The 12,907-nt window shown below is 41.3% G+C and overlaps 1 protein-coding gene across 1 annotated transcript in view; it reads right to left on the bottom strand.

Annotated features, from left to right (window-relative positions):
* Positions 1 to 12,907, bottom strand: part of suclg2 (succinate-CoA ligase GDP-forming subunit beta) — an 86,011-nt gene that overhangs the window by 27,045 nt on the left and 46,059 nt on the right. The gene's annotated exons all lie outside the window — the stretch shown is intronic.

The raw sequence follows: 12,907 nt of genomic DNA, 5'->3' as shown, positions 1-12,907 counted from the left end.
ATCCTAACATCATTTCTTTCTTACTCTATCAACTTAAATGATTTGAGTCGGTACCTTCAGGACTGAGAACTGCGAAGCTCAAACAGCTAATAAGAAGAATGCTCTTCTAGTCACTGTTGAGAATCACCAATGTCTGATTATATAAATGTAGACACAAGATATGTTGGTGATTATGCTTGGTATGGTCGTATTTAATGTTGACCACAAATATAGGCATATAATTTAATTATAGAGAATAATCACAACATAATTTCCAATTGGGATTTCAGTGAGAAACATTGCAATTAGTTTTGATTAGCTCTATATGCAGTAAATAACTCATCAAAAAAAGTCTATTCTGACACTGAAAACATGATGGTGCTAAGTCATGAGTTCTCAACTGATTATTTATTGTGACATAGAACAGTTCTATCATAGGCTACAGAAAGAATGCCCACAGCAACAGTGTTATTTTCAGATGGCTGTATCGACTTAACCAACTGAAAGCGAAGACCTCCATACTGCTTACATTCAGCTGTGGATGGCAGATACAGATTTAAATGTGTCATTTATAATCTGAAAGTTTAATTACACTATTCAGTTTTTTTCTGTAATTGCCACCAATTTGGAACCACATTGCACATGAGGCGTGATCAAAAAGCTCAGAGACGGTGCTTATAAAAAGCAAAAACCTGACTTAAATTTGGCTGCCTTCCACTTCAAGATAGTCACCTTGTGCTGTGATACACCACTCTCAGCTCTCCTGCTATGCTTGGAATACTCCCTGGAAGTCTCGCTCTGTAAGTGTGTCAAGCACCCTTCTGCGATGCGTGCTGGATCTCCTCCATTGTGTCAAAACGGCAACCCATCAGCTCGAATTTCATTTTGAGGAAGATGAAGAAGTAGCAGGGAGTAAAAGGGAAAAATTGCATTGGTGTGGCCATAAACCTTGCATGTAAAAATGCACTGTGAGCGAGCACATTGTCATAATGGAGCACCCAGTTGCAATTGTGCTACAGTTCAGGTCGTTCATGGAAAATGCTCTCCCTCGGATGTCTCAGAATGGTGCAGAAGAACTTGTTGTTAACAGTCTGGGCCTCTGGAATGAATTCATGATGCACAACCCTGTTAATGTTGAAGCAATGCGCTGTTGTCGCGGAGACTGTGGGTTCTTCCACTGTGAAGACTGCTGTTTGGTTTCTGGGTTGTAGCTGTAGACACAACTCTCGTCCCCTGTGATGATCCTTGACATGAAAGTAGGGTCATCCCGGGTGCTGATGGAGATCCTTGCAGATTTCGACATAGTGCTTCTTCTGCGCCGTTGTTTGGTTTATAAAAACCTCTTCTTGTATGGCATCACACTGTCTTCTCTCAGAAAATCAATATTACAATATAACCAGATGTCTACATAATGGAGCCACTGTGCCTTCAGCTTAAAGTTTACTCTCACCTTAATTTAATCAAACTGTTTCAAAGGAGACAGTGAGCAGTAGATGTTACAAAATAGGACTGAAGTGGGTATCAAAATGGAAACTTAAACTTCTTTAACAAAAGCATCTACCAGGATCCATTATGGATCCATTAAGGTGAGAGAACATTTTTATAGTGGATGCACTAGTCCACATTTTGATCTTCACAAGTCTAAGGAAGCTATACACCTTTATCAAGTGTTTACTGATAAATCAGAGTACTGATATTGTGTGTTATAGTGCTTAAAATAAATCAGAGAGTAAAAGGCCTCAGAGGTTGTTGTCTTGGCAACCAAACCTCTGCAAAGCAAATGCCATATTACCCATAACCATGATAGAATGGCAATGAATAAGAAGAAATGACAGGGACATGACAGAAATTCTATAAAAAAATATAAAGCAGAATACATGAATGTTGTCTTGTTTATTCTGAACCTGGGCAAATACATTTTACAAAGAGAAAGAAAGAAAGATGCGGCTGTATCTGTCACTCAAACACTCAAAATTTTCTACCAACAATTTTACAGTATTAACGGGGAAACCTGCCATTTTTTTTATTATGAATTGGGATTTCATAAATATGTAACTGGTGTCCACAAAAGACTTCCTCTAGGATCTACTTCTGCTACATCTAAATCTTTGCTCCTTCTTTACAGTGTGTCTCAGTTTTCCCAGTGCAAATCTCTTGTCCATCTGTATCCTCCTCTGGCAGTAGCAGATATTGACTGAGATAATAGTGTAGGGGAGCCGTGTTCGACATTGCCTCTGCTGCTTTGTGAACAAGGCAGACTGCTGCAGCAGCAGACAGTCATGTCAGCTTGGACAGCATACTAGGAACTTAACTGGATCATATGATCCGATACCAAATTCTTCCCACTAGCTGTCACTTATCAGGAATACAGGAACAATAAGATCTGGCTGAGGGAAATGTGAGGTGGAGCAAAATAGCCGAAGACAGATAATGGAGAAGCATTAACTCTTGCTAAATCCCTGCATATGTGTGACTGTTTAAATGTACAGACAGTGAGTGAATATAAGGTGTATAGTATTTGTTTTCAAAATTCAAGACCATTTTTTTCCTTCTCTCTGTGGACTATGTATAAAGCTAATATATGTCTGTTTCTGTGGGTACACTGTGAGTGTTTCATCTTCACATAGATACACTGTTTTCTGTCCTGACCCAGAGCATGGAAATGAAACGCAAGCGGCGATTTCTCTGGAGATATGATGAGGCGAACGTTTCATGTGAGCCTCATCGTCTTTCCATTACGCTCCATAATAAAGAAGTGTGTGGATCAGACAAGAGGCTCGCATCAAATCAGGCCTGGAAAAGCCAATTACACTGACAATAATCTCTCGCTGTACTGCTGCCGGCATGTCTCGCCATACAAAGCAACAAATACCTGAAACACGACGAGCAGAGAGGAGGGGCACTGAAGGAAGACAGGACATTTAAACAGACAAAGTGTATTTGTGAATGCTTGCTCATTACATTACACAGTTGGTAGAAAAGAAGTCATATTTTAGGAACCAGTGCCTTAGGGATTTTGAGAGCTTTGGTATTTGTTGGCTGTCTATTGAGTGTTATGTATGATTCTGCCAATTTAAGTGAGAAAACATTAATTTCATCATTTTTCAGAGTGGACAAAGATGTTAAAATAAAAGAAGGAACAACACTTCTACTGCCCTTGCAAGTGTCATACTGAGGGTGTTATAGGGGTGGATGGCAAAGAGGACCTGGTGGAGGACCGTTATCCGTTATCTCATCCCATGACCCTGCACAGAACCCAGGGGGCTTCAACAAGACAGAGGGCAAAAGGGCTGTTGGATGTGAGAGCTGTGTCTGACTAAAATCAGAAGGTTAATGTGAGTTGGTAGAGGCCTGTGGCCTTGTTAGAACAAACACAAGCTTCGGGAGATTTGGCACAGGCACGTAATTTGCAGAAAAAGCAAATGGCTGGATGCATATAGAGATATTAAGTTGTATAGATCAAATGTTTTCATACAGCAGCGACAAATGAGTAAGATTCAACCTAATATTGAAATGACCCATATATCCGTAGTGCTGTTTGTGAAATAGCATCAATGCTCACTGTATTCTCTATATAAGTAATACCATCTATTTCTGGCCTCATGATATGAAATATTTCAAGCAATTTCAGTGTTTTAGATGAATGAGTCAAATGAGGCTAAACATCCGTAGTGCTGTTCAAGCATGAGGACTCGGAACGGTCGTAACAGAATCTGTTTTTCATCATTCTTCTGTTCAAACAAATAATAATTTGAAAAATGTCAACATAACATTATAGAGTCACTGAAAATTTATTTGGGATTTGCCAGTGTTAGCCTACAGGCACAATAACAGCAATCCGCTGCAGGATTCTGTCCCTCTTTTGTGAGTGTCATCTCTTTTCAATGAGGTCAGATAATTGTCTGCTATTTCAGGCTGTTCAACACACACACACATACACACACACACACAAAAAAAAACAAAACAAAAACAAAAACAAAAAACAAATGGAAATTCTACTAATTTTACACATTAAGCTCACTTTACCCGTTATAGTAAGTCAGACACGAAGTCCTGTAGAGTAATGCCATATAATTTCCACCCATTATCTATACTGCCTCTCCTTAGGAGTCACGGCAGGCTGGAGCCAATGTCAGCTAACACTGGGCAAGACCCTGGACAGATTACCTGTCCATCGCATGGCCAACATATATAGACAAACGACCAATCACACTCACATTCACATCTATGGGCAATTTAGAGTCACCAATTAACCTGCACGTCTGTGGAGAGAATCCACACAGGTACAGGAAGAACAGGCAAGCTCCACACAGAAAACCCTCTGTATGTGAAGCAACAGTGCTGCCCCATACAATTTCCAGTCCTTATAAAATTTTACATAAAGTGACCTTTTAGGAGTGATATCCTCTTGATATGACAGTTTGTTAATTTCTGAGTGTATTTAGCTAAGTATCTGCTAACGTGATGGTCTAACTACATTAGCACTGTGATTCATCCCCTGTGAATCATGTGTCTTACAGTGAGTCACACTGCAGTTAATGATGCAAGGTGCACTTTGATCAACCCCATTCAAAGGGGCGAGGAAAAAATAAATTTTCACAGCCTTGGCATGTTGTTTATCTGCTTTTTTTTGTACTCTGCAAATTAATTTAAAGCAACAATCAACAGCTCTCCCTGGAAATAACTTGAGTTTCAATGACGCAGGTTTAACCTCGACAAGCAACTTCAAAAATAACACCCACGTTAACTGCCCTAGAGGACAGGAAAGGGCACACTGTTTGTGGTGTCAGTACATGGCTCAGAGAGCACAAATGATCTCATCAACTGGGTGTTTGAGTGGCCACATATAATCCCTCACCATGTGCACACATAAGCGCCAGGGGAGCGTGAAATGGGGGTGGGGTGGTCTAACAGTCGCACTTCTGCTGCAGTGTCTTTCAGCACTGGACAGGGCTTTGTGTGATGGTGATGATGATGATGATACTCCCTCAAGTCTTGGACAGATGGAGAGATGGAGAACTGGAATGGTGGAAAAGGGTGGAGCAATGACAGCAGATGGTTTGGATGGAAGGAATCTCCATTTATAATACTGAGAGGACAACAAAAGCAGTTTGTAATGATAACACTGGCTAGCACTGGAATACCACATTTAATATGAAGCAATATCATGGGCTACTGATCCACAACTATGTTGAAACCATGTGTGAAGAGTAAACAGAGCAAAACCCCCAGTCTCACAACATGATATTTATAGCTAGAGAGAATTCTGGTTTAGTGATGTTGCCAAGACAATGGTTCAAAGTAATTTTAATTGATTTTCTGAATGCCTCTTGGTTAGTGGTGAAATGTGAAATACATGGAAATGGATGCAATGACCATTATCTAGTGTTCTACCAAGGACCTGCCTCAGTGCAGCAGCTAAAGCAGTTAAAAGAGTTGAGTTACTTTAAGCTTTGAGTGCTAATCACTACTGTAGTGGATCTGACTTTGAAAACTGCGACAGAAGAACATTTCTATTTCCTCCCATCATCTGTTGAAGAGCAAGAAACATCAAGCAGCTCCTATAGAGGCACATGAGAATAAATGAAACCTTTCTCTGCTATGCCCTTCCTCTGAGTGCTCGACTTCACAAGGTCGCTCAATCACACACGGCTCCGCTCCCTGTGGCATCCAAAGGCCCTATCTGATCACTGGCTGCCTCCCCCTGGCCCCATGGTGTGAACCAGGTGCTGCGATGACAAAATGCTCCTGGCAGCAATAAGAGAACAGAGAGAGCAGAGCTCAATTAGCCCAAGCTCCAATCCCAGATCCTCTATTGATTTCACACGGATGAGGAATGGCAGACAGGAGAAAGCTCAATCAGACATGCCCATGGGACCTGTCTGTGCGTGTGTGTGTTTGCGTGAGAATCAACAGGGGATGGAATAGGTGCCAGACAAGATGTTGGGATCAGGATGAATGCATTAGTCTTTTATGCATACATGATGGTTAAGTAATAGCGTTGTCTACTGATGTTGCAGTGGAAAATGACATGAGTCTTTAAAAACATGCTGTGCTGTTCTAACCCAGATCAAACGGAAAAAGAGGGAGACAAGGCATTAGCTCCCTGAAGGGCAAATCAATCTGACAAGTCATCAGCTCCATGGTGCACCTCTTTGGACAATTCCTTCACTTTCTCAAATTAACCTTCAGGAGAGGAATGAGACGGAAAATATATGGAGTGTGACAACCCCATTTATCCTTCGCTTATGGCTTGAGTCTTCCTTCTTATGAGCGGCAAGTACATTTTTTGCCCAAAACCATGATGTGTGCATACATTTGTTATTTGGTCAATCACACTGCATGGATGTGTTGGGACGCAATGTATTTTCAGAGTTTGGGTTCAAGAGTTTACGCAACAGGGAAATGTGTGTGAGCGAGTTCTGATGTCACCTCACATGTGATTGCCCCTTCTTATTATACCGCTATTCAAGTTAGAGATCGGTAACTCTGCCCGAGCCCAAGGGGGCCCATGAAATTGGAAATATAAAGTGATTAAAATGCATTCTGCTAATTGTGTCTCAATCCATCTCAGACACACACACACACACACACACACACACACACACACACCACACACACACACACACAAGCACTTCTCTGCAGTGGAATCATTCCTGCTCGCCCACTTGTGTGCTTCTTTGTCTGGCTCTGTCTAGCTTTTACTTGCCTTTTGTATCTTCATCTGTCTCAAAACCTAAATGCTGTTTAAAAATCACAATGTTAAATGAAATTTCCATATTACAAACGCCCGTTCCCAAACACCAAAGCCAGTGGGTGTCCAACCCACATTCAGCCCTGGTCAGGAGCAGCATTACTCTGAACCATTCAGGTCAACTGCAACACTCAGTTTTAAACATAAAACAATATGTGCATGGTAAAAAATATAAAGCTACTTTACATAATAACAAAAATGACATAATAACTTTGGCTATTTTTGCATTTAAATATCACAGCAAATTTCTCTAAATGATATGACCAGAAGTTACATTAGTAGCTGCCTCATAAGGCATCCTACTTTTAGCCAGAAATCACCTGACATGTCTTTCCACTCTTATTCAGAGATGTGGGCACATGTACGTTGATTTGATTCAACTCTTCTCTCCACTTTGTTCAACGCAAGTTCTGAAGGGTCGAACTCTGAAGACTGAGCAGTGCTGAGAGTCAAGTTAGTTTGAACTGTCCTTCACATTCAAAAACTTCTACAGCTTTGATGTGTTTTGTCTCCTCATCTTGCTGTAAAACTGACTGATGGGCTTCTTTTTCTTAGAGACTGCATGACCTTAGTTTATGATCATATGCTCTACCACCAAATCAAAATAGGTCAGCCTATAGATGTGCTTCAATAAGGTGCACAGTTGACATTTGAACTTTTGCCCTATATGCTGGAGGCTTTCAGTGGACAGCCTTGAAATATACACACAGAGCCTATATGCTCAAATGGAAAAAGAAAAGCCATACAATAACACAGTGGGCTGAGGAGAGTGTTCTTATGTACCTACACACAGACCAATTACATTTCATCAGGCTCCTGGTGAATATATTTCAGGGTCTAACACGGGGTCAGTGCAGTCTGGGTTTAGCCTATAACATAAGCTTCCCACATTGCTGCAGTGATTTTAAAGGTGCTAGAGCAGGAGAGGTCCCACGATACACAAAATCCAAACCCTATATCTGTCACTAATACAGGATTTTAATGCACTGTAAGCAAATCTGCAGAAAAACCATTATATGAGGTGGAGCCTTTCTCATATAATGGCAAACCAATACAATGACCTTAACAGCCCATAACTGAAAAAAAAAAGAGAAATATATCACCTAGAGAGCCACTTCTCCCTTAAAGCCCCCCCCCCACACACACACACATACTATCTGACTTTTACAAGCAATGTTCACTCTTCCTGTGGCCTGGCCTCAATATGGCAGCCCCAGTGTGTTCGCTGAGCTAAGTACTCGTACCCTCCATGGCTGGCCCCCTATTTAGTACTTGTGTAATATTCTGCGCGCTGGGAATGAACTCCATTACCGTGGTAGCTTGTTTTCTCCCTTCTCTCCTTTTCTCTATGGCTCTGCATTGCTTGTGTTTATAACACATGGGACTGGCATCTCCCACAGGGCTTCGGCTTCAGGCAGAGAGGTGATTTCTTTCCCTCTAAAATAGCACACCATGGGGCTCTCGCATCACAGGTGACTCTTGTGATTAAAAGTTGTCGGGGTCCCCGGAGGGCTGTATGTGTGTGCAGACGTGTGCATGACGTGGGTGCGACAATGCGAGCACGCATTTGCACCTATTTGTGCTTCTGCTCTGTGACAGATTGAGCTGTGTGATTTCCATCGCAGTGGTGTACCATCCTTAGGACAAAGTCGTGTAAAACAGCTCCTTTATTTCTTTCCTCTGCGGCCTAAGGACAGGGTGATGCACTCTTCATTTTCTCTGGCTCACCTGGTTTCTGTGGCTCCATACATGTTGAAGCACATTACACATGGGCTCAGACACCTCCATATGGGGATGAGACAGACAGTGCCTCGGCTGCTGCAGGATTTCTCTAGCAGGCATACAACTTGAGGGGAGCGCCTCACTTGACTTTAACAGGATTTAGGTAGATGAAAGGCTATGTGGAAGAAAAGCGAGATACAAAGAAGCAGAGAGGTGGCAAGAAGGAACATGGAGAGGAAGAGGGAAAGGAAAGAACCACCAGAGGAAATAGCAAGATGAGAGACTGGTAGGAAGCCACACTGGGGCGCCACTATAAATGGCTAGGTATGTATCACCACATAGGTAGTGCTGAATAATAACAAGAGAGGCTCTTTCACAGGAAACAGAGGACAGTGCTGGAAAGGTACTAATAGTGGTGTGTTCCCTGTAGAGGGGGAGATGGGAGTTAGGAGTGTCACTGCGACAAGGAGGAAAGTGGTTAAAGGGGGACCACAGGTGAGTTAAAGCAGAGTCACTGAGCTGGAAAAAAGCAAAATAGTTTGATGTTTTGCTTGAGGGCAATGATGGCTGAAACACTTGGAGGGGGGGACACGCATAATAATCCAATGAAAACAGAGAGAGAGAGAGAGAGAGGAGGTGAAAATGCGGGGAGACCTGAGAAGGAAAAACTAAAAATCACACACACGGGTCTCAGCATTCCAAATTGAGATCACACACACATGCCAGTGGGAGCTGAAAAGATGTTTCCTGATCAGCAATGTGATTATGCAACATGAACACATGTATATGAACATACCTCCATATTTGCCTGGGAGGTGCATCACCCAGTTGAACTAATGCTAATTTGCCAGTCTGTGCCTCTTTCACCTCAGAGCAGAGCGCTCTGCACGCTTGCTTTGCCTTAAACAACAAAGCAAGACAGCAGACTGCGGCAGCATGCAACAAGCCAACAGGTTGTTAGACCCTGAATGTGTACTTAAGGTATTAACATGGAATAGGGGTGTCACAATCTGCTGGTCTTTAACAGTTGTTTAATCTGAAAAATCAAATATTGATTCATATATAATTTGTTGATTGTGAATAAAAAACATGAAGATAATCTCAAAATTCATTTTCACAGTTTCCACCCACAGTCTCATCTGTTACACAGAAAAATTAAATTGGTGCACTGTTGCTCTTGTTTGTGTTATGTTGCAATATGAAAAAATAAAAATGCATAATTATGTATTTTCACCAAAGATCAAAAAATACACACTGGCCAAATTTGCTGGGGAAGAAAGTTAAAGCGCTATAAAAACAGCATAAGATTAATTATGAATTTGATGATAATGTTTCTGGTTATTGTGATATAATAATTATTTAGCATTCTAATTAGTAGTTTGATATAGTGGCTGTCCCACTACCGACATACACCAACAACAAGGGTGTGTTTTAGAAAAATGTCATCATTTACTCTAGCCTATAAAAATTACAGAAAACAGCCTTAAGCCCTGAGAACAAAATGGATGTCGAGTTGGACAAAACATCCATCTGCCACTTTCTTTACGGCACAGGCACAAGGCAATAACGAGGTTATTTGGCTGTTGGTATTTGCTGCTTGGTCCTGCTTGCCTACAGGTGATGTGAGGGAAACCTCAATAAATTCAGCCATTCTGTCAACAAACTGTTCTATACGTGGATATGAAGAAAGTGGGGCTATTTATTTTAGCATGGAAAATAAATATGTCTCTGCTCAAAAAGCCGGAGGCCTAAATTCAAACAAAGCTGAATGGTCTAGTACACCCAGCTGAGCTACATAACGTTTCACGTATTTAACACACACACACACACACACACACACACACACACACACTAGACTACACAATTGCATTCACTTTTTTCCTCCCAATCCTTTCATTTTGACTTTTTTTCTTATGTTTCCACTTCACATATAGTTTCATCTGTTTTCTCTCCCCCTTTCTTTCAGACAATAATAATGTTTAAGGTAATGAATGCTGTACGGGTAGATAGTGGAGAAGTGAGTAAACAAGAAAAAGGAGGCTTTGTCATCTCAGGCTCCGTCTCTGCTATTCAGTGCCAGCAGTACACTCACATCACTTCCACTCCTCTCAGCACAATGAGCCTGAGACATCAAAGCAGAGACTGAGAGGGAGAGAGAGTGAAAAAGATGGAGGGAGGGAAACAAAAGCGTAAAAGCGACTAAGAAAGAAAGACTGTGAGAAAAGACAGACACCAAAATACCTGTTTTCTTGGAAACGTATGGCGTCATTACAGCAGGGTTATTCCCTTGCTGTACTGCATGCCTGGCTGCTGAATGCACTCTCTTTCTTTTCCACACACATAAACCATTTTAATCTTTTCCAGTCAAAAAGTCACAGTGGTCTCTAATAAAAAGAACATATTCATGTATGCTGCAGAACATTAACTGCCTTCCCTACAACAGCTGCTAAACTTGTTTCATGCAGTACTGGTGAAAGTAAGCATTCTCATAAGACAAAGAATTGCTTAAAAAAAATAAATAAATGGTAGAACAATAACAATGTGAAATGCAAGTAAACCAGTCCATCTGGGACTTCAAGCAGTGAATAAATAATCAACAAAGGGTAGGATATTTGAAGGCCGTAAGCACTGATTACCTTGATATTTAAGGCAAATAAGGAAAACGGTGCTCGCACTATAACTTATTGACACACAAAATCAATAATTTTTGCCTCGTCACATTCACATAGCTTAGAGTGTGATTTTAATTTCAATTTCTGCTCATATTTTTGACTTTGGCAGCAGTAATTTGTGGGGGAAAAAAAGAAAAAGAAACTACATGCAAATGAGCAGCTCTCTTGCGCGCGCTTATTGTGAAATGATTAACATTCCCTCCACAGATCAGAGCAGGTTTCTCAGCTCCCCTGGTTGAAATGCTAATGGTGCTTCCAACCCAGTTTAATGTCAATCCTATTCTACTTTTTTCCCCCCGTTAGGGAGGAGCTCCCTGTCTCTATTTCCATACACAGCAGCAGGAGGGACAGGCAGCGGGCTTACTCCCCCATCTGGATCTGGGGAATCAGCCCAAGACAGAAAGAGGAGGAGGAACAGGAGGAGGGTGGAGGAGCATCCCTCTTGTCCGTGCGAGAGTGTTTTTTGGGAGGGAGTACAGACTTTAAAGCCTGATTTTGCTGCTGCAGAATTCCACCTTGTTTTAAAAGGGTTCAAGAATAATAGATGACGGCCCCATACCAGGAGAGAATGACAAGTCTTTGTAGTTTTCTCTCTCTATTATTGATCACATTTCTTTTATATCCGCCATATTCATTTTTATTTTCCCCTCACGGACCGCTGGGTTGAATTCACATGAGACCAAACATAACCTACACACACAGTGGAAATGTGACTAAGGCTATGTATCACTTGTGGGGGAGTTAAGGTTGGTGTGATTTTAACATTCATCTGTAAAGGTGTGCGACAATGGTCTGTTCACTGCTGTGTGATAAATATGAGGCAGTGCTGCTACAATTCACAGGCTTTCACCACTCACACTGAGTTGGGTGGAAAATTATACTACTGTGCATTAGGTTTGGATGAAGTTTTCCTGTGTAATACCGACAGAATATCTATTGTTACTGCATCAAAGTTGATGTATCCTCTGCCTAATTTGTAGTTTAACTACCCTTGATGTAGCAAGATTAGAAAGCAGAGATATACAGCAAAAATTAAGTGACAAAGTGAGTGTTGTATAGAAACCACCTTGTGCCAAAAAACAAAAACAAAACAAATAAACAAAAAAAAAAAAAACAGTTGAGGTGTATTTGCTGTTGTTGACCATCTCTAGAAGGATTAAAATCCAGTACTGGAAAGCTGTGGTTGAATTTGAATGATCTCTGAAGTGCACAGATATATCTTAAAATTAGTTTGAAACATATTTTTTGATAGAGTGTGCTGCCTCGTACAATGAGCACATGTAAACAGAGGTTTTAAAAAGGGGGGCGCAGAAGACTGAACTGGTATCAAATGCTGCTCTGTATTCCGTACAACCAAGCCTTGCCAGAGATGCTAAACCAGAGGCAACCGGAGATGAGTACAGGGATGTAGGAGTGACAGCCGCTGGGGGAATTAGCAGTGTGATGACTGTCAACACACAATCAGCACTGCGGTATCGTTACAGGGCTCACATTGTTTAGTTTGGAGTTATTAGCTTTCTGAACATAGAGCTAGATCACTTGTAAAACACCCCAAGCTGCCACTCATCCAGAGCTGCAAGACTTCCAGAGCCATGCTTTGATTTAAACTTGTTTATACATTTTGTTTTGCAATGTGAACATGTCTTGTGCGATAATATGCATGTATGGATGCACATGTGATAATAAGCCTTTAAAAGCCGAGATCTTTATTTTTTTTCTCACAGTACCTGAGGAGAGATTTATCATGCCGCTGCAACTGAAAATGATGGCATATAATCAC

Source organism: Lates calcarifer, linkage group LG12 (assembly GCF_001640805.2).
Source record: "Lates calcarifer isolate ASB-BC8 linkage group LG12, TLL_Latcal_v3, whole genome shotgun sequence".
Classification (NCBI taxonomy): domain Eukaryota; kingdom Metazoa; phylum Chordata; class Actinopteri; family Centropomidae; genus Lates; species Lates calcarifer.
Note: the sequence above shows the minus strand (reverse complement) of the source record. Positions and strands in the feature narration are given on the sequence as shown.